The sequence below is a fragment of the Coffea arabica genome, chromosome 10c, assembly GCF_036785885.1.
Source record: "Coffea arabica cultivar ET-39 chromosome 10c, Coffea Arabica ET-39 HiFi, whole genome shotgun sequence".
Classification (NCBI taxonomy): domain Eukaryota; kingdom Viridiplantae; phylum Streptophyta; class Magnoliopsida; order Gentianales; family Rubiaceae; genus Coffea; species Coffea arabica.
In genome coordinates this window covers 34,643,564-34,667,610 of record NC_092329.1, presented here as the reverse complement: position 1 = coordinate 34,667,610, position 24,047 = coordinate 34,643,564, and the positions used below count along the sequence as shown (strand labels likewise).

General features: G+C 37.4%; 1 long non-coding RNA gene across 1 annotated transcript; it reads left to right on the top strand.

Moving 5' to 3' along the window:
- The first annotated feature begins 20,575 nt into the window (after nucleotides 1–20,575).
- Nucleotides 20,576–23,363, top strand: LOC140016029 (uncharacterized). Its single transcript, XR_011822357.1, has 2 exons — nucleotides 20,576–20,716; nucleotides 23,261–23,363. It is a non-coding gene; the product is annotated as an uncharacterized lncRNA (long non-coding RNA).
- Nucleotides 23,364–24,047: the final 684 nt, after the last annotated feature.

The window sequence follows — 24,047 nt, the reverse complement described above, 5'->3', positions numbered from 1 at the left end:
CTTATTCCGCATTAAATATCACGTAAGTCTTGTATTCTTAATCTGTTCATGACGAGCGAGATAATAATTCCTTCATGCGGTTCACAGATTCAATTGCCTTAAGAAATTTGTCAATTCAAGAACAAATGATGTAATAGCCCTTTAAATTGGTATATGCAATGAACTTTAAATATCTCGCAGATCAAATTCGATAAGATCTTATTAGCACACAAGTTTTGTCCTACTGGACCTTAACCCTTTTAATCTTTCAAAATAGATAGTAAGAGCCCTCAAGAATCAATAACTTCAAAAATCATATCTGGTTCCGTATACATGTATGCAAATATCGAAGTACGAAATGAAACTTTACATTCAATAATATCTTATTGTAGTCCCCAAGTCATTTATGAGTATTACTGCCAATTTTTAACCCAAATACGACTTAAAGACCCAAATCCATTAATGCTACTAGTGTATTCATTACTCCCAATGGCATAATTGAATTTCAAAGTGCTTACTTTTCTGATGAACTAGCTTTAATCACATCTTTCTCTAGAATCCTCAATTAGTTGTAGTCCTGTATTAAATCTAACTTGGAAAGTACTACTGTCTCTTGTAGATACTCAAATGATTCATTTATGCAAGGTAAAAGATATTTATTCCTAATACCCACTTGATTCCAACCTCAATATTATAGACATGGCCTTCTCACAAGGCTATAAGCGTAATAAAATTTAGATATACGAATAAGTCATGAAATTGAGTAAATGCAAAGTAAACTTCCATTTGCTATAAAAGACCATAATAGTTTCATCAAGTTAGGATAAATTTATCAAATCATTTCAAAAGAAAAGGGAATAAACAAGATTGTAACAAAACATGCTAAGTCATCCATGTTCAAAGCAACAAAAGATTTCATCCCTTACACAAAAGATTACAACCTTCAAAAGTCTTAGTATAGGCTAGGTTATAATCATAATCCCTGTCTTGAAGCAAAGTCAAATCCATCTTCACTCGTAGAGCTTCTAATACTTTGGTTCGTCTCATAGCTATTAGTATTAGCCACTCCCTCTAACACTCGATTGTTTTGCAGCAGACTTAACGAGTTGCTGAGGAGTTCCTCGAGCAACTTAAAACTTAATACTCAGGACTCCCGCATAGCAAGCATTTCCTTGTTTCCTTCAGCCCATAATCTCAGTGTAATTAAACTTGCCACAGTATCCACAAGTTACTCTACAAGTTACGGCCTGATTAGCTTGAGAATTCTCCTTTTTCTTTTTCTTCTTTTCTCTCTGCTCCACAACAAATTCATGTTCACATCTCTCTTTACGTTTCCCTTTTTTTATTATGGGAGTTTCCTTCACTACCCTTAACTTGGTTGCTAGAAATATACTGAGGTGAAACTTGAATAGTGGGTCGCATCCCCTCGAGTTTTTTTTTCCCTGAAGTTCCTCCAATACTCCTTCGTATTTCTTTTTCATTTCCAAGTTCTTGTTCCATAATTCCATCTTCTCTACAAACTCTTGTTTGCATCGTTCTTCCCAAAATTCAACCAATTTAGTCTGGAATTCCAACTCCTTGCGAAGAACTTCTATTTCTATACGCATCTCTTCCAAACTTTTCATTTCATCCATTTGCTTAATCCTGACTGTCAGCCTATCAACAACTCAAAGCATCTAAATGAGTAGCAAATCAAAATTTAAAACTTAACTATCCACAACCTATAAATTCTCATGCATCTAAGTCATCCAGGTATATTTACTCTTACCTCTCCACGAATTTGATACGTAAAAAAATCCACACACACAAATAAAGTAATACCCCTTGATATAATGATATGTACTTCCGTTCTAAGGTCTTATTCACGTATGTAGTGAAACCATAAATTACACGCCATAAGAAACAAGTTCCAAACCCTGACTAAAAACTGTTACGCACTAGTAGGATCAGAATCCTTTTCCTCAAAAGTTTGTCTAAATCAAACCAATCATGACCTACAAGATAAAGTCGAGACTTTTGATGTATTTTGAATGTATCTGTGGCAAAATGCAATTCAAAATTTTCAAAATTAGAGTTAAAGATACAAATTTTCTTCATGATCCAAAACTAAATTTTCTTAGTAAGAGATTTCAAATAATGTTTAACCACAATCATCAATACATAATTCAAATCTCTCAAATAGGTTTAAGAAGATTAATCATGCAACTTAATGCATGAATTTTAAAACATATACATAATAATCATAACATATACATGGAGGGTGTTCCAACACTTTTCCTCAAAGTTTCAAGTTAAATCTATGTTCGGGTAAAGCGTATGTTTTAGAACATACCTTTAAGAAAGATAAATAGACATGTAGGTTCATATTCGCATAACCTGTGATCCAACACTTTTACCACCCTTTTATATCCAAACCAAGAGCTAACTCTACTAGTACATAAAGCCCGATCATTTCTAATCTCTGATTCATAACAAACAAATAGGCATTCATGTTCCTAAGAAAAGATTCGAACTTGAACTCTATCTGATTTTGATTTTCAAACGAGTTCAAAATGTGTATACATATATATATATATATAATTTTTGTGAAAAAGTAAAACAAGTGAATTTGGGTATAGTAATAGTCAAGTAAAATTGAAAACGCTTTTGTTCAAGTAGAACAAATAGGTAATGAGTTCAAGTCATCTCACCAAACCAACGAAATACTTTCGGAGTTCAAACTTTATAAAAGTTGAAAGATGGCCATAGGACCACTCATAATATACGTATAAAACAACTATTAAAATTTCGCACAGGAAAATCTCACTAAGTTCCCAACTAGGTTAATCCATTATACACCGGTAGATATAATCTTCTGATTTATTCTCGATTCATATTCAGTACTAGGGTCTCATTAAATTATATAAGACTATCCATCAATTTCTCTCATGAGTACGGGGTTGTCTAAGCCCTAGGCCACGACCCATTTTTCCCATTCCTGCTGCCATACTTAATAGAAGTCTATAAGCACAAGAAAAGGAATAATTAAGCATAAAAGAACTTAATGCATATACAAGTTGCAAAAATATTTAGAATCAAAACATGCTTCTTTACATGTATCAAAAGTTACAGCATGAGTTAGAAGTCACAAAACAAGCCCAATATGTCAAATACTGCATATAGGCAATTAAGTGCCACAAAATATAGAAGTATATGCAAGCAGGATACAAAAGGCCTCACGGCGCGCACCACCCTTTCTAAGTCCATAGTTAAACCAAAGGGTCCAAATATCACTAATTTCAATCAGATCACATGCCTTTACGAAATTAGATCCAATCAAACCATAACACAAGCTAAAACCAAAGGTTATCCATTCGAAATTCAAAATCTTTAATAAGCAAGCCACCAGCCAGAGCACCATCAACTCCAAGAATAACCAGTCTTAGGGTTTTATAGTTAAAGCCTTAAACTCCAAGTTCAAACCCAAGAAATAGGTACAACTTGCTAACTTACGTGTCAAATGGAAACCAAGTCAATTCACACTAACTTTGTGCTCTTGAATGCGGTTACTCTATATCTCAAAATTCCCTCAGTCCGTACACCTAAAAATAGGCCCACTCTTCTTGAAAACCAAGAATTTTAAAACATAAGAAGAGTATTTAAAGTAACCAAAAATCTTATCAAGTTCAAGATTTACATTATAAAAACATAAGTTCACCATTCTTCCGAAAACTCAAGATTTTTATTTTTATTTTTGTAAAGCATAGACAAATTCAAGTGTGAGAATACACTAGTATACAATCAAGGGGGAAAAACTTAGTTTAGAAAATTTTAACCTTGTATCAGCCCATCATATACAAAATTCAACAAACCTCATCAGTTATTCACAAATTTTCAGATTGAAATTCAAGTAAAATTCACATATTTACCAAAATCGAAAAATTATACATACTTAAGCATATATATATCATTCCCAATCATCGTTTGAAAATAAAACTAGTACATCCTCGTTTTTCTTTAGAATTTCAAAGCAGAAATTCTCTAGGAAGTAAATGGGTGGGAAAATACATTTTATTCCTTTGAAACTCTTTTATCTTGGTTCAAAATCACCATACATGGAGTTTGACCATGAAATCCCGGTCTTTTATCCTCTATAGCCAGTACTAATAATTGCCTCAATTCTTTCCACACTTACAAGTATAATAATAATTCAAATTCATCCAATCTTTCACTACTAATCCTCATCCCATTTTTCCTTCAATATAACATCACCTAATTCCTCAATTTTTTTTTCTACAAGTCCCAAGTAAGAAACTCTCAAATAATCAATTTCTTTAACCCCTAGGATACAATAGGTCCTCATTCACATAATATTCAAATTAATCCCACAGTTAGGCATCCTAAACTTTAAGCCGAGGATACACTACAAGATCTAGAGTCTAAGCTCTGATACCAACTGTGACAGCCCCACCTCCCACTAAGGCGAACCAAAGGGCTCGGCGGACCGCCTGCCCAACTCTCGTCGGGACTCACTACAGTCCTCAATTAAAATACATCACTCACATCCAATAACATAGGGTACAACCTCAAGAATAAACGAAATAACATTTTTCAAACTTAGAACGAGATAAGATACATTACAAATCTCAAGTAAGGGTATCATTCCCCGAATAAGACAAAAGTCCTCAGTTCTCAAATAATTACATCAAATACTTATCAAGTGAATCGAATTCAAATTATATATGAGATATCCCTTCAGGCACTAATAACTCAATACAAGCGCTTTCTTTGGCCTCGAGCCCTGTGGGGAAAATTATTTTTGGGGGTTACTAATTAAGCCTCAGAACTTCCACTTCCAAGCCTGTTAAGGAAAACAAATTGGGGTGAACTAACGCTCAGTGATGCCAAGGGAAAAACATGCAAGCATGCTAGCAAAGACACAATATAAAGCAATAACTCGAGTAACAAGTAACTGCGAAACGTTAAGCAACTAGGGAATTTAATCACAATAAAAGGATACGGGAGCTCTCAGGAGCTAATCCACGCGCGATCCAAGCTCAGGTAGTTGACCCTCCGTCAACTTTCACAGTTATCCATGTAGAACTCCACTTACTACCTCCAGCCACCTTGACACCCTCTTGGATCCGTAACCAAACAAGCATGTAGGTGGTATCACTTAACAAGTATACCTAGCAAGACCCCTTATTTTGATCAAGCTATAACACTTCCCAAGGTTCACCAAGTTTCTCGACCAAGCCCTTGCCAGCTTGAGTTACAAGGCTAGCCAATGGGTTGGGGTGTCCCCCCCATTCACTTTTAGGTCGATGAGACGAAACTCCAATCCACAAGATTTGGTCATAGCATTGAGACGGGATGAGCGGTACCTCCTACCCTAAAAAGGCATGATACATTCTGCCGCTCAATGCTCAGGAAAAACACTTTCATTTGCATTCACATGTAACACGTATCACTTATCAAGCAAGCAATTTCATGAAAGAGAGGACAAGGGCGATAAAGTACGCCCTAGCCTCATTAATTAGCAAGTACAAGAATCATTTCATTTAAACACTTCACATGCATTTGATACTCACCAAGTATCAAAAGTCAAAGTTTGAGAAATTAGCTCTAAGACGCTTCGTCGGGAGTTCCCTCGAAGTCCTCTTGAGATCCTAAAAGTATGCAATAATGCATTGTATCTCAAATTCCAGGCCATACAGTATTCGTGTAAAGAAAAGAAATAGTCAATTTTGGCTCCACAATTCAAGTTTCCAAAGTATTTCAGTTCATAAGGAACCGACTTTCAAATGAGGTCTCAAGTGATAGGTGAACTCATGAAAATAGGTTTACAATGCTCTAAGAGTTGTAAAAATGTAACCTATGCCCTTAAAAGAACATTTAGGTCCAAATTGGAAATTTTCACTTTTCGAGTCATTCGTGGAAAAATCAGTCCGGAAATTCAGAAAGTCCAAAATAGAAAATTTTACACCGTCAAAAACTTCATTCGAAGCATAACAACTTTGTAGAAGGTCACTTTCCAAGAATCAAATCAGAAACAAGTCAATTTCTCCAAGAAAGTTTACTATTCATTGAAGATAGGTCAAAACAGTCCAAGTTTTTCCAATGATTTTGGAATTTCGGTAAAAATCATAGAATCAAAACCAGCCTTTGAAATTTGATATGCCTGTAAAGTTCCAATCCAGGTTTCAAATGAAGAAAATGGAACTCGATTCCGATGTTCCTAACTCAAGAAATAAAAAGTTGAAATTCGCTAAAATTCCTGGACTGTTGGCCTATTTTCCAGATTTAATGCACTTCACTAATTAGGCCGTATCTCACTCGATTCTCAGTGAAATTGAAAATGGTTGGTGATGTTAGAAACTAGGTTCACAAGGATATATTTATGCAGAAGAAATCATTTGCAAAATCCAGACATAAGCAGTTCAAAATCAAGCAGTAAAATGAATTTTCTGGACAGTCTTGGATGAACAGTAATAAACAGGCAGCCAACTTTCAAAACTCGCCACGAATCGCTCGGGACGAACTAGAAAATGAGCTTGGTACCATTTTAAAGCTCTAAGAGTTTGATTTCAAATGCCATAAACGGCACTCAATTTCAATCAATGAGGAAAATGTTATAGCTACACAAATGTTGCTGGCCAGAAAATTCTGGAGCTTGTTCCAGTTTTGCTTCTTTACTTGTAACTCAAAATTTAACCAACCATTTGGGTTGATTTTTGGTAGACAACCACAATACACATAGCACAACATATCTACACCAATTTGGAAACTCAATTAGCACCAGAATATTTTCGAAATTACAGGGCAGCAGCAAACAAGAAAGTCGGCAGCAAGTCAGAAATTTCAGACAGTACGTTCTCCAAATTTCTAACTTTCTTCCAACTTCATTCCATCAATCATTCTATATACATGTAACATAGCACAATATCAGCAACCAGAACATGCTAATTCATCACATCAGTCACCAATAAACATCCTCAAACCCTCGAGCATGTCATGGAATTGCAAGAACATAATTACTCAACCAATCAACCCAAATTCTACCATGGGTTGCATACCCATGCTACCTTTGCTCCATTTGAGCTATAATTTTGCAAGATTGAAGTGTGGGTGAGTGAGTTACCTCAAGAACTTAGTTGGACAGCTTCATGGCAGAAATCTTGACCGAAATTCCTCCAAGAAAACCGATGAACAGCCCTCTTCCAAGCTAGGATCAAAGCCCTCTAATGGATGATGAAATTTGGAAGTGGATTGAAGCAAGTTTGTGAGGATTTTGGCTAGATGTTTTTCTTCCCATCTTCGGCCAACTAGAGAGTGACGAGAGGAGAGAGAGTGAAATCAGGTATTGTAATGAAAGTGGAGAGAATTGGTGACGTAATGGTTAAGTCTAAGTGTCAACTCATGCTAGGTCCGTTTAGGGTCTTTGCGTGTCCAATTTTTGCGCTCGTTTGTAACTTTTGTGCACTAAACCTCTGAGGTAATTTCCCTAGTACATTAATAGTACATTACTAGTAGTCTAATATCATGTTCTTAAAATCTCCAATTAATCAAATTAATGTGCCTGTCGGGGCGCCTTTTCGGCACGCGCGTATAAAGGTCAAATTTAAGGGTTTTCTCGTTTGAACTTGGAAATTCAACTTATTCGATTCTAAAACTCTAAAATATGATAATCCAAGTATATATATATACATAACAATAAAAATCACGATAAACAATTCATATTGAATAAATTTGGGCATTAAAATAATATGCGCGTAAAGAACCAATCGAAAAAATTTATTTTCGAGAAATTCATGTACTTTAGTATATTTTATTTTATTTTTATTTTATTATTATTTTTTGGGTAACTCGAGTATGAAATATTTTTAAAATGACGAATTTAACAATATTTTGAAATAATAAAATTATGGGACCTCACATAATTTCGTTATATTTTTAAAGTGACTGGTTTCAAAATTTAATTTTAGAAGCTCGTTAAGTGGAAATAGTGAATACGCGATTGGCGATTTTAACTGATTTGGAAATACCATAAATTGGAAAAATTAGAGACTTGCACAATGGTGCTAAAATAGGTAATTTTATGCTTAAATACTTAAGTGATAGTTATTAGTACTATCGTTATAAGAAATTCTTGGAGGTTTCGCTTTATCGCGCTTAATTTGGAAATACGCGTTTTCACACGCGCGATTTAATTGAGAGACTTTAGACCCTCATTTTGGGACAATTAAGAGTGAATAATATTTATATGAATATAAGTACATTAGAGGTTTAGTGCACTAGAGAAATAAACTCGAGAGAAATCGAGCACAAAACGTGCGCGTACACGCGGGAAGAAGAGTTGACTTTGGGGCAATTGTGGACCACACATTAAAGCTTCTTTTGGAAGCTTCATTTGGACCAAACACTCTCTCTCTTCTCTCTCATTTTGGCCGGCCACCCCAAGAGCAAAGAGCCAAACTTGCTCCATCACTTTCTACTTCAAATTCTTGCACCAAAACTCAACCATTTCACACCAAAATTGAACACCATTTAGCTCAATACTTGGAGAGTTCATCTAGCTAAGAAAAGGAGCTACAATCCACGGGTTTTCTTGAGCTAAGGAGAGCCGAAATTTCTGCTTGGTTCATCTACACAAGTAAGCGACGATCAACCCTTTGAATCTTGTTTTACGGAAGTAGTACTACACATTTAAGAGCATGCACGCATATGGGTAGCTTGTTTATGATGGAAAAATGGTTGTGTGGGCTCTATGAATTCCCACCTTGGATATATGGACTGATTTGTGGTGTTTTGATGGTAATAATGTTTATTTAGTGCCTAAACTAGTGGATTAATGTTGGGTTGTTGATAGAAACTCAAGGATAGTGCAATAACCAAAAGTGACCATTTTGCCCCTGCTTTGTTCAAGCACTTTGGTGCGAAATTTTGAAGTTCTAATGGTTTGTTTATGTTGTTTACATGTTATATTGGGTGTGTAAAATGTTTTATTGAAAAATAACTTGTTTTGGTCACCCAAATGTTGTAATTTCGGAAGCTTAGAAATCTGGAAATTTGTTCCCATCCTGCCCAGGCAGTCACCTTGTTTTGGCTATAACTCATTTTTCCGATGTCAAAATCGAGTTCCGTTTGCGGCAATGGAAATTAGAAATTACCAGATTTCTATTGGTATAAAATGCATGTCCTGGTTCCACTTGTGTGAGCCAAACCATTCGTTTAAAGATTGCTGTTCTGTTTCGTTGGTACACTACAGGGCAGAACATGAGCTGTATCTTGAGGCTCAAATGTGGACTAGTTGTGGATGGATTTTGAAAATGGTTTCTTCTGAGAAAATGTATCCCTATGAGTCTATTTTCCAACGCCACCATCCATGCTCAATTATGAGTTGAATTGAATGATTTATGATTAAAATTCGAATCTGGTCTTGTGAAGGAATGTATGCATTTGGACAGATTTGAACTAACACTGATTTGGGACTTGTTATCCGAAGCTTCTTAGTGTAAATCACCTATCGAATGTACCTTGGATATATTTTAGACATTACCTAGTGGAATGGATCATGTTTGAGGTACTTTGTAGGCCAAACATTTTGAAAACGGAAAAACGGAACCACCAGGCAGATTTGCCTTGGAAATTTTGGGAATTTTGGGTAATTTGGTTAACCAACTTTCCGTGCTTATTTAACTGTGAATTTTGGAAGAGGCATAACTCTTACATGGTAGTATAACACTGCTAAATTTGGTGTTATTCCGAGCCTGTTTCATTGTTCAACTAAACCTCCAAAGTTCATGACTTGATTTTGGAAAACCTTTGTTTGACAAGGAAATTTGGGTAACTTTGAACTACCGTATCTTGGTGCTCAAAACTTCAATTCTTTCTCCGTTTGTTCCATTTTAAACTTCAATTACAACTCTAATAAGGTTCCAAATTTAAAAGGCTAGTTCAAATTGAGTGAATTTTACCGAATTTTCAAAGTTGGCCAGAAACCAACTTAAAACTGTCTTGACAACGCAAGTTATCAACTTCAAGTCAAAATTTGAATGCCTTGCACTTAGAATCATGGAAAGGTGTCTTCTAGAAACTTTTAGTACTTTGAAAGATGTTTCCAACGGTACTAAATTTTCCAATTTTCGACAATCAGGGAGTGAGTTATGATTTTTCAAAAGATTGCACCAAAAATTGAAAATTGTGACCATTTGAAAGAAATCCGCGCGGGAAACTGTTCACTAGAATCCGGCCTTGAATTCGACCAGTTCTTGGCCGGATAGGCGGCCAGATTGGTGATGGAAATTGAAAAAATAGAGGATTGGGCTCTGCCTCCAATAGGTGAGAGAAATGAGTGTGATAAAGTACACCCTTATTTCGTCCAGAATAAACAGAAGTCACAAATTGCAAGTACAAATAAACAAGTTAAACAATAAATCATGTGAGTGGTACACTCACCAATCAATGGCAACACTTCACCTTATCCCTGGTTCGTCCTCTTGAACTCTCTCGAGTCTTGTGGTTATATATCATATTAAAAGTCTGACGCCCCCACTTCTCCCTAAGGCAAACCAAAGGATATCCACAGAATGCCTGCCCAACTCTCGCTAGGACTCAAGCAGTGTCTATTCAAGCTTATAGAGGTGCTAGATATCAACAACCAGACAATATAAATACAAATAGTGTGGAAGCGTCCAAGTTTAACAATATATAATAATCACCCAATCCTTACATCGGGTTTCCATAATACAGCCCTAAAATATACAATAGCCAAAGTCTAGACAATAGAGTTGGAACCCTATTACAAGAGTACACAAAAGAGAAATTCCTCCGAATCTCATTCCAAACCCAAATTCTGTTAAGGAAAACAAATCTATAGGGTGAGCAAAACGCTCGTGAGGCCAAGAACACACATGCAAGCACATTGATCAAGTAACCATCCCAATTTAACAAGTAAAACAACAATATTGCAATAAATAACAATTCGAACGGAAAAAGTAAACAGAAACAATTCAAGGATATCGGAGCTCTCAGGAGCTAATTTCCACTTGCTTTACAAATGTCAATCGTATACCTTCCCGCGATGACACTCCGTCAACCGGGTCGGCATTTTCATTCCGTAGATCACCACTTACTTCCCTCCGTCCACCGTGCACCTCCCGAGCCCGCAAGACATTTATAAGGTGATACTCCACGAGTATGCCAAGCAAGGCCTCTCATTAGGTCGAGCTTCATTATCTCATGACTCGCCAAGGTTCCCGACCAAGCCCATGTCAGGTCGAGTCCAAGGTCGGCCTATAAGTTTGGGCGTCCCCCATTTACATTTGAGAGTCGAGGAGACTCACTCCAACGACGTATGCAGGCATAGCGTACCATTTCATTTCATTCAATCATTCAATTAAGTCATTCATAATTCATTTGATTCATTTGAATCATGAGTCATTCATTTCAAATAAGAACGAGTGCGGTAAAGTACACACTCGCCTCCATTTTCAAAATCTCCAAACAATCATAACAATTAAGTTTGTACCAAGTATTAATACACTTGATACTCACCAATATAAGTAATGAGGAAGAAATATCCCTCGGAGCTTTAGGTGTTCACTGTGGGATCCTCTTGAAGGTTCTCTTGTGTGCCTGAGCAATTAATAATGGGCTATTACTGATAATTTCAAATAATAAGAGAGGTCGTACACAAGTACGATATTAGAATGTATCTCAAAAATCGAGCCTAGGTTTCTCTTTCGAAAATCGAGACCCGATAGGGTTACAAAACTCGAGTAAGAACGGATCATTATCCTTAAAATCATTGGACGGAAACAAGTACATGCAAATAGATTTCAAAACAAATGACCGAAATCAGAACAAGACGGGCCACATCACAATCCGGCCGGATTTTGGCTGGATATCGGGCCGGATTCTACTGTATACATTTGAATATGTTATTTGTATATGATTTGATGTCGTTTGGAGGCTTGTATCCAACGACCTTGCTGTGACTTCTGAGCTCAAACCCTGTGGCTAGTTACTCGAGTCAAAGTGGCAAAAACCTGGTTGATTAGGTAACGAACCCTGGGTCTTCTGTTTTGTCGAGTGGAGTGTTATCTTCTCAACTAATCGGTATACACAAGTATTATCCCCTCTATTTTTGTGAGGTGTTCGAGCCCGGTAAGGGGTATGTTTGATGGATGGAAATTGGTGTAAAGTGGAGTCTACAGTCATGGTCGTTTCTTCAAACGTTGATGGAGGGTCAACGGGTTTTGATCAAGTAATGCAAAAAGGGGAAATTGGCACTTGAGAGCCATCTGTATCCTTTTACTTCCCGTTTAACTGTGATGTTCCTTTCTATCTATTTGATGTCTCTATTCGATTGGTTGCAAGTGTACTTCTGTGATTCCTGATTGCTTGACCTGTTGGTACCTCATTGAGCAAAAATTCACCCCCGTTATCTTTGTTTTCCTTACAGGGAACAATATGTTGGAATCATGATTTTTGGAAGAAATAGTCGAGCTAGTTTAGCTATTTTTTTGATTAAACTCCTTTGTAATAGTAAACCCTAAATGTATTTTGATAAAGTATGGATATTATGGCTTGTACTTCAAGTTAACTTGTTAAAAACTCCAGTGTATATCTACAAGTGTTTAATCATGCATTTTAAGTGTATTTGCCTGAGATTGTACGTCTTTATGGCCTTCGTGAACTTTTCTTGTATTCGTTGGAGCGTTAATCGAAGTCCTATTGTATCGTATGGTTTGGTAAGCGTGTTTTCAGTTTCGTAGTTCTGGCGATAGTTGGGCAGACATTCGCTAACCCTTAGGGTATGCCCTAGGAAAAGGTGGGGCTGTCACAAGAACCAAAAAAAAAAGGCTAGGTTTGTAGATAATAAAATGTTCAGTTAATTATAAGCTTCTTGTTTGCTTTTCTTTTGTTAAAATAACTTGAATCTCTGTGATTTGGTGAACAAGGTGGTGAACATCACTTTAATTAGCAATAGATTATTCATGATAGCATGCAATGGATGTATGTGTTGTCTCTCTATTGTCTTGTACTAGGATGGTTTTGATAATACCATTCGCTAGCATCTCCTGAGGTGATAAATGGTAAGAGCTCCAAGCAAAGTAATTACAATGGAAACAAGAAGAAAAAGAGATAGGGAAAAGTTAGAGGGATGGTAGTAAGGGAGGGGAGTGGGTAGGGGGTTTTGGTCCTTAATGTAGGATGAAGCAGGGGAGTGGTTGATGGCATTCAAGTTTAACCCAAAATACACAACTGATAATTTCATCTATATTTTTAGCCCTACCAATTATAGTGATCTCGCAAAATGCCTTTTCTTCTTTTGTTTCCTTATACTACTTATCTACTTGAATATAAGTGTTGTGTGCTCTCCATTTATATCTTCTTCAATTTGATCAATTCTATAAATGAAATTTTTGACTTCTTTGAATTTTACTTATTCCTGTAACATTTTATTATAGACAAATGGCATGTCTTCCTATTACAAATATAAGATGGAAATGAATGTGCAATTTTTGAATTATCTTTGCAATGCTTATGACTTTCATTGTGGTCTTCATGGTGTGGTATCCTGTGACTTTGGTGTATTTGTACAATATGAAATGTTCAATAAAATCAAAAGAGGAAAAAAAGAAATGAGCAAATGCAATGGTTATTTAGAAACAAGAGAAAGTGACATTCATTGTGCGAGTATACTTCGCATGGATAGACGTACATATGGTATGTTATGTGACATGATTAGAGACTTTGGGGGCTTGAAACCTACAAGAAATATGAGTTTAGAATAAATTGTTGCCATGTTTGTGTAGACGTTGGCTCATCACGAAAAAAATAGAATGATCGGCCTTACAATTTTGCGAAGTAGAGAAAAAGTGAATCATCAATTTAATCATTATCTTCTAGCAGTATTAAAATTACATGAGTTGCTACTTGAGAATCCTAAGCATATTGCTGATGAGTGCGCGGATGACCATTGGAAATATTTAAGGTATTGTAAATTGAAATAAATATTTTAATCTAATTCCATTTTTATTGTGAGGACCCAAAAAAATTTTTTATTTTTATTTTATTTTACTAGATTATTTAAATATTTATTCACCCGTTGTAAGGATCGAAAACAACCTAAGAGGGGGTGAATAGGTAGTATAAAAACTGGCCAAATTGTGAGTCACTTTTTGAGTATTTGCCCTCTTTTTCTAAAAGACCACACAATGGAGCAATTGATGAGAAAGCACAAGTGCTTGTGAGTAGAAGAGATGAGCAATTTATATAGCAAGCTAGTAAGTAAAAAAGATTGAGTATCAAACCAAATACCAAACTCCTCTTGAGTTTGAATGTCACTTTGTAGAGCAAGGTTCTTCAAGTTGATCAACTTACAACCAATCTCTTGTGTACAAGGGAAGGATCACTTCCTCCTTGCCCCAAGCCACACTTGGTCAAGCAAGAAAGTTTTACTATCACTCGGATAACCCTCACAAAGCTACATTATTGAAGTAATTGAATCACACTAGAAAAGCTTATCGAAAATTACATAACTAAGAGTACAATTTCTCTTTAAAGAGTATTTTACCACTAAAAATGTTCTTGATCTGATGTAGTCTCAATGTGCAAAGTTCTTCGGAAGTGGTTGACTTTGTTCTATTTATTTGGGACCAAAAAGTTCCTCAATTAATGCTTCCAACAGATAGAAGGCAGCTGAAGAGTCAACTAGCCGTTGGTAGTGTCGGACGTCCGGTAGACTAATTTCTTGCGTCTGAACGTAGGTAGTGAGTTCAAGAAATTTTTCTTGAATTATATCGGACGTCCGGTACCTTCAATGTATGCGTCCGAGGGTAGTGGTGAAATTGAGAATTCTTCTTCAATTCTTTTTGGATGTCCGATGCTCTGATAATGTGCATCCGATCGAGGTCAGTGAGCTTAGAAGGAATTACTCAATATCTTCGGACGTCCGAGGGTGAAGTTCTTCATGCGTCCGAAGTTGCGCAAAGATTGTCGGACGTCCGATCCAGTCTTCTTGTGCATCCGACAGTAGCTTCAGCATCCTTTGTGCTTAATCTTTGACCCCATTTTGCTCCATTTCTGAAAAGGTCTATTTAGAGAACATTAGTAACATCCATTTGTTTTGTAATTATCAAAAGTCACGGACTGAGATAAACAATCTCCGCCTTTTTTATGATGACAAAACAATGGATGGAGAAAAATAATTTAGGCACAGCTCCCCCTTACTTAATGCATCAAGGAGTGAATACTCTCCCTCATAATGATATCCTCTTACGTGTGAATAGTCCCCCTAAGAGTGACTTTCCTTTATTACACTTGACCTTATTAGAAACTAGTATCTATTTCTCCCCCTTTTTGTCATTATTAGATCAACCAGAGGCCAGTAATCAATCAGCAATACTATCAACAATTATCAACCATTATTAGCAAAAACTAGAAACCAAAACACAACATCAACAATATTGGCAGCAACCAGCAATTTTCAACAGCAGTCAATATCATAAATTAGAGGCCAAACTGAGTTAGCCACATTCATCCAGAACAAAGGGATAATCCATAAAAATAACATTAATTCAAATCATAAAAAATAACCAAATAGTTTTACAGACCAGCAGAGGAAGGGAAATATAATCCTTAATACAGAACACATGAAATGTTTAAAATGCAGAAGATGCCAAAAGCCTATTATGAACTACCATCCTAATCATGAGGTGCATTTGTCTAGAAGTGCCTAAATAGTGATCTTGGAGGATCCAGACCTTCTTCTTGCTAGGCGAAACTGAGCAAGATCTTCTTCCTCTTCGGTGTCCTCATCATCATCATCATCATCAGTTTCTTCTTTAGTTGCATGAGCCTTTCCCTTGTCCTGTGGCTGAGAACTGGAGGCATGGTGTGACGTCCCCACTTCTCCCTAAGGCGAATCAAAGGGTATCCGCGGGACGCTTGTCCAACTCTCGTCAGGACTCGGTACAACTCCCATTCAAACTTATTACAATACTAGCTATCACGACAAGACAAAGTAAGAAAGATAAGTCGCTTCCATAAATAACATTAAAACTTACACCACTAGTTCCAAAAATATATCAATCATCCAATTCTTACATTGGTTCCCAAAAGATACATCAATTCCTAAAATATACAACAGCCACAATGTCGAGTCAATTACATTTGGAACCTTAACACAAAAGTATAACAGAAAGGTTTCTTCGAGTCTCACTCCATCCATTTCTGTTAAGGAAAACAAATCTATGGGGTGAGCAATCGCTTGTGAGGCCAAGAAACACACATGCAAGCATGTTGTCCAAATAACAATCCCAATTCACAAGAAAAAGATATTAATCGAGTAACTAACAATTCAAGTGAAATATAAACAGAAACAATTCAAGGATATGATAGCTCTCAGGAGCTAAGTTCCACTTACTTTGCCAGATGTCAATCGTATACCTTCCCGTGGTGACTCTCCGTCAGCCAGGTCGGTATTTCCAATCCGTAGACTCTACTTTACTTCATATATCCTTCCGCCTTACAACCCCCCATCGGGCCCGAATGACGATAAATGCGCTACTGTACGAGTAGGCCAAGCAAGATCTCTCTAATAGATCAAGCCTATCATGTTATTCTCATCGTTCACCGAGATTCCCGACCAAGCCCATGCCCGCTTGAGTTCCAAGGTCAGCTTATGAGTTTGGGCGTCCCCCATGTAACATTTGTGAGTCGAGGAGATTCACTCCATGACGTATGCAGTCATAGCATACTATTTCATGTTATTCAAGCATTCAATACATTCAATCATTCATTTCATTTCAAGCAAATCATTCATGAGTTATTCATCTCAAATGAGAACGAGTACGGTAAAGTACACACTCGACTCCATTTTCAAAATTTCCAATCGACAATAACAATTGAACATGTATCACGTTCCCATAATTTCAACTATTCATGCACTTGACACTTACCAAGTAACTCAAGAAGTAAAGTACACTTGAGGGTTCAGACGTCCACCGTGGGATCCTCTCGAAGGTCCTCTTGAGTGCCTGAGCAATTAATAATAAACTATTACACATTATCGCTTAAGATCCCTAATTATCGAAGAAGATTGTACTAGTGTACAATTTAAGAAGATATCACGAAAATGAGCCTTAATTACTCGTAAATCAAGACTCAAAAATGGGGTTTTAAAACATAAGAGAAATCTGATTTTTATCTTTGAAATCGAGTGTAAAACGGTCAAGTGGTATCGAAGGAAAAACGGAGAGTTCTAAAAGCTCAATTTCCTTTAAGTTTGAAAATTTCAGATTCGACATGCAATCTTTGAAAATTCGTAACTCACACTCGGTAAGTCCAAAATTGGAAGACTTGGTACCGTTGGAAAATATTTCCAAAGTACTAAAAGTTCCTATAAGGCATTTTTTCATGATTCCAAATGGAAGACATTCAAATTTTAGGTCCAAAATGCTGTTTTGGAATACCAAGACAGATTTGGGTTGATTTTCGGCAAAGTTTGGAAATTCAGCAAAATTCACACAATGCGAACTAGCCTCTAAGATGGAATTCAATTAGAGTTACAATTAAATTTTAAAACAAAACAAGCAGAACAAGAATCGGAGTTTCGAGCACCAAGATATAGTGGCTCAAAGTTACTAAAATTTCCTCACCAAACAAGGGTTTTCCAGATTTAAAATGGGAACTTTAAGACTTTGGTTGAGCATCGAAATGGACGTGGAAAGGCATCAAATTTGGTAGTATTACCCTACCATATGAGGGCTATTCCTTTGTCAATTTTCATGTAAAAATTCGCACGGAAAGTTGGGTAACAAAGTCGCTAAAGTTCCACGATTTCCTAAGGCAAATCTGCCTTGCACTTTAGTTTTTCTTTTCTCAATCATTTGGCCAATGAAATCTTTTCAAACATGGTCCATTTATAAATACAATATCTAAGAGACATCAAAAAATATGTTTGATAGGTGATTAACACCAAGAATTTGAAATAGCAACTCCCAATCAAGATTAGCCATTGACCAGCCCAAATTTAGGGTTTTCAAGCAACGAGGCTGGTTTGAAATTCGGTTATAACTCACTCAATTCAACTTGGAATTGAGTGTGGTTGACAGCGTTGAAAACTACATTCATAAGGATACAATTTTACAGAAGGAATCATTTTAAAATTCTGTCCACAACAAGCTCATATTTGATCATCAAGTTGCAGCTCATAACATGTACTCCAGTAAATCCATGAAACAGGATAGGCATCTTCAAACGATTGGTACGGTTCACAGGTGGAATCTGTGACGGCCCCACCTCTCCCTAGGGCGTACCTGAGGGTTCGGCGGGTCGCCCGCCCAGCTCTCGCCGGGACTCAGTCGTTCACTACAGTCCTCAAATAAATACAATACAAATCTCAAGTATACATCAAATGGTCCACAAATCCACATCCGTCTCCAATAATTACATGTCACAAATGCAGCGGAAACTAATCCCAAATATACATAAAATAATTCCAAATCCAAAATTGTACAAAGTTTAGGCCATCCATACACGTGCACAAGTACTACAAGTCCTTCCTTCGCCACGAGCCCTGTGGAGGGGAATAAAATAGTTTTTGGGGTGAGCTAAAAGCTCAGCGAGTAACCAGAAAATCATTAATCAAATCGGTTTCACAATAGTTCATTTCAATGATGTCATAAATCAAATGATAAATCCGGAAACAACTACAACATTTGCAAAACAGTAAATATGGATTATCAATAATTCAAGAAACATTTACAATGGAAAGCGATAGTAACATTCATGAAAGGATACATTCATTCTCCTGACATTTCCTCGCTCATTAGGTCATTCATTTCATTTCATTCATCCCGTCCCTGGCTTTTGGCCAGGCTCCACCAACCTACATAGGTAATACTCGAGTATACCAAACGTTCACCCAAGTTCCTAATCGCCTGACCGAGTCCGCTTCTGGCTCAAGACGACCGGTAACAAGGAGCAATGGCCAGTTCAGCCCAAAAGGCTTACATTCATGCGCAAGTAACATTTCAATCGAAAATTTCACATTTATCGAGGTCGAGTGCGATAAAGTACACACTCGCCTCGAAAACTCGTTTTGGAAATCATTATAAGCGCTTAACACGTTATCAACCAAAATACAAGTCATGAAGTCAAGAAATATAGCAAACAAGGCACACTCACATGCCAGCACGCATGATATGCAAGAAAACATTTCAAAAGTAACTTTGGAAACAGTTCAAAAGTAAATAATGTAAGAAACGGTTCATAAACAACTTTAGAAGTAGTTTGAGGTCACTCACCTCCACGGCTCAGAAACCATCCATCATGTATCATTGCCTTGCTCAAATCCAAGTCTTAGATCACAAACTCAATGCAAACAAGTCCTTTAAAAGTTCGGACAGCACTTCCCCTGAATTTGCTAACTTTTCCAGCCATCATGGCTTCATTATTTCCTCAACCAGTCCCAAAGGTAGACACACAACAACAAGTTCATCCAATAGCCATTCAGCAAGCTCCAAGTAGTACTAGTGCAAGTCAAGCTAGGGGAAGAAATCCGGAAATGAAACTTAAGCTCAAAATCAGAAAAATAGTTTTGACGTCATTTTACGGTAATGGTACCAAAGGCTCTACGATTGTCAGATGAAGGTACAAGACCCACCGTTTCGAAGATAAGAGATAGGGCTACAACAATGTAGAAGGCCACTCAGTCCAAATCCTAGCACAACTAGGTCAAAAATGCAGAATACCACAACCTGAACCGTAATTGCAGGTTTGCAAATCACTCAATGCTGTAATTAGTCCAACTCAGTCTATACAAGTCCAAATGCATTGATTCCAAAGGCGTATGGTAGCTAAGACATCCAGCTACATTTCATCAGAAGACACAAACATCTAAAACCAAAGCAATTCCAGTCAAAATGGCCAATTACAAGTGCAGTTTTTGCATTCTGATCAACCCAGAACAGCAACAGTAAAAACGGCATATCTCCCTCTACACTACTCCAAATGACCTGAAATTTTACAGGCACCTCCAAAACATCAATACCTACAACTTTCATGTTTTAAAAAAAGACCAATTCGTCCTCTATACTTGGAGATTTTATCCGCGTAGTAGCACGATAAGCTTGGAATATTGGAGACTTGTACTATGGTCCTAAAATAGGTAATCTTATGAATAAATATTCAAGTGATAGTTAGTAGTGCAATCGTTATAAGAATTTTTCGAAAGTTTCGAGTTATAGCGGTAAAATTGACGGTACGCGTTTTCACACGCGCGACTTCGATTGGGAGACTTTAGACCCTTATTTCGGGACAACTAAGAGTGAATAATATTTACATGAATATATATGCCTTGGAGGTTTAGTGCACTAGTGAACCAAACGTGCGAAAAAAAAATCGAGCCGTAATCGCACCAAACGGCCCCTAATGAGAGTTGACTTTTGGGTGATTTTGCACCACACATTGCACCTTCTCTTGGAAGCTAACTTAGATCAAACACACTCTCTCTTCTCTCTCCTCATGGCCGGCCAAAACACTCCCTCTCTCTAACTCCTTGTTCTAAAATTTCTGCACACTAATCCCACCCAAAAACCACCCCAAATCACCTCCAAATTTAACCAAACTTGCACCACACCTAGCTTGACACTTGAGGAGCATTTTGAGCTGCAAAAGAGAGCTAAAACTCACGGTTTTTCTGGGGCAAAAAGGACCGAAATTCTGCTTGAACATCAACCCCAAAGTAAGTGATGATCTACCCTTGAGAACTTGAAGATTGGAAGCTATCTTGCCTTGTTAAGTTCATGCATGCATTTGGTTAGCTTTTGTATGGTGTAAAAATGTGATTGTGGGCTCTTGGAATTCCCACACTTGGGTTGTTGTTGCTGATGTGATGATTGATGGTGATTATATTGTTGGTTTAGTGATTATAATGATGCATTAGTGGTGGGTAATTAGTAGGAACTTCATTGGGTGTAAGAAGCTAAAATTTCCGATTTTGCCCCTGCCATGTTCGGCCATTTCCAGGCCAATTTTTAATGGTTTAATGGCTTGAATTGGATGTTTGTAGGATGTATTAGATGTGTGAAAAATTTCATTGAAAAATAATGAGGTTTGAATGGGCAAATGAATTTTTTTTAGAAACCAGCAAATCTGGAAAACTGATTCGCGTATGCTCTGACCAGCAGTAGTATTTTGGCTATAACTCTGTCCTCGGATGTCGAAATCATGTGCCGTCGGTGGCGTTTGAAACTAGACATTCCTAGCTTTAATTTGGTATATAATGCACGTTCTGATTCTTTGTGAGCAAGCCGAACCAAATGTTTTAAGTTCGCTGTCCTGTTACTCTGTTCTTCTGGAATGAAGTGTTCAGGCAGCAACTTGATGCCCGAATTTGAACCAGATGGGTGCCGAATTTGGGAACGATTTCTTCTGTGATATTTTAACTCTATGAATGCATTTTCCAACGGCATAAGCCATGCTCGATTTCGAGCTATAATGACTGAGTTGTGACTGAAGCAAGTGGACTGCTCTGTTTTGGAAAACCCTAATCTTTGGACTGGTTTGGAACAAAATCTTGGAGTGAACTTGTTAGTTGATGTTCTTGATATTAAACACTTACCAAAGATATCATGGATGTATCTTAGACCCTTATTTCACAAATGAACCATGGTTGGATAACTTTCTTGGTTAGACGATTGGAAATTGGGAAATGCAAGTCAAAGGCAGATTGCCTTAGGATTTTTCTTGAACTTTGGTGGGCTAATTAACTACCTTGCCGAAGGTATTTTTCCCCGAAATTCGATAGAGAGATACTTTCCATATAGTATTGAAATACTGCCAATTTTGGTGCCAATTCAAGTTCGTTTCGATACCCAATTGAATTACTAAAGTTAGAGGTTCAAATCTGGAAAATTCTCATCCAGTCTTGAATTTGCTCAACTTCGGGCTACCGTATCTCGGTGCTCGAAACTCCGATTCTTGATCCGCTTGTTTTATCATACACTTCACTTGCAACACTAATTGAGCTGAAAATTTCAGAGGCCGGTTTGCAACGTGTGAATCGTGCCGAATTTCCAAAGTTGGCCGAAATCCAACTTAATTCTGCCATGAAAACCCACCCTGCGTCTTCAAGCCCATTTTTGACCACTTTTCACTTCGATTCATGGAAAAGTGTCTTCTAGGAACTTATAGTACTCTCTCAGAGGGTTCCAACGGTATAAAGTTTTCCAATTCTCGACTTATACCGAGCGAGTTACGATTTTTCAAAGATTTAGGATAAAACTGAAATTCTCACTTTTCAAGGCAAAGGAGTTTTTTTTTCCAAAACTCTTAATTCTCTTAGTATTATTCAAACGTTTTGCCCTCGATTTTCATGATAAAAACTCAAATAATATTGTACCTAATAAAAGGCAAGTTGAACCTCGATCTACGTGTAATTGAGGTTCCTTTTTGCAAAATAATTCTTAGATTGTACTAGTGTACAATCTTTCTTGATAAGTGGGTTAATTGTGTGATTATCCACTATTAAATTGCCAGGCGCGCAAGGAGACCTTCAAGAGGATCTCACCGTGGACACTTGAACTTCCGGAAAATAATTCTTATTGAATTGCTCGGTGAGTGTCAAGTGTGTGAATTTTGATACTAGCTTATTTGTGGGATTTGTTGAAAGTTTTAAAAATAAGGGCGGGTGCGTACTTTATCGCACTCGTTCTAATTTCAAATGAATGAATGAAATGTATTGAATGAATGAATGAAATGCAATGTTATGTCATGAATGCTTATGTCGTTGGAGTGAACTCCTCGACTTTCAAATGAATGGGGGACGCCCAAACTCATAGGCCGTCCTTAGACTCGAGCCAGTAATGGGCTTGGTCGGGGATTTGGACGAGCCATGAGATACAAATAAGCTCGACCTAATAAGAGGTCTTGCTTGGCATACTCGTTGAGTATCGCCCAATATTGGCCATTGTGGGCCCTTGGGGTGTACGGTGGACGGAGGGAAGTAAGTGGTGATCTACGGAAATGGAAATACCGACCCGGTTGACAGGAGGGTCAATGCGGGAAGGTATACGAATGACAACGGCAGATCGAGTGGAACTTAGCTCCTGAGAGCTACTATATCCTTGAATTGTTTCTGATTACTTTTCCTGTTTGATTGATTGATTATTGAAAAGACATGGCTTTATTTATTAAATCTGGGATTGTTATTTGACTAAGTGCTTGCATGTGTGTTCTTGGCCTCACGAGCGTTTAGCTCACCCTATAGTTTTGTTTTCCTTAACAGGACCGACTCTTGGAGAGATATGGAGAAACCATCCGTTGTAATTTTGTTAAGACTCCTGTTATATATTTTGACTAGGCCCTGGTTTGGGTTGTACTTGTGGAAATTGTAAACTTGAAAAGTTTGGGCCCTGATGTGTACTTTGAATTTAAGTCGTTTCATGATTACCCGATGTACTGGATATACATTAAGTGACTTATTAAGCTTGAACGCTTCCGCATTATTGTATTCATGTTGCTCTCGTCGAAGTGTTTAGTTCAATTTTAAATTGAATGGAATTGCTTGAGTCCTGGCGTGAGCTGGGCAGGCGTCCGCGGATACCCTTTGGTCCGCCTTAGGGAGATGTGGGGCGTCACAGTTGGTATCAGAGCACTAGGTTAGAGGTCTATATGGGAGACATATTAGATACTCTACCTTTAAGACTCGATATGGGATAACTTAATCTTACCCTAAGTGATACTTGAGGCGAGCTAGCAACTAAGTTAGCCCTACCTCAAGTGATGATTGGGATGAACCAACGATTAAGTTAGGCATGCATTGCAGGATATTGGAATTAGGTAGTGATTTAAGTTTCTAACCCGAAAGGTATTATTATTTTATTTTGCAGGTATGGATGACGGAAATGGAGCCCCGGAAGCTAATGGGAATGGCCATGCGAATGGTCATTACGAGCCCCTTAGGACTATCTACTACCGATCTATAGCAGGAGGAGCTCGTGTACGCTACTCACCCTATGACAGATACCCGCGATGTTTGTGTAGGTTGACTTTCGCCTACCCGAACCATCTAG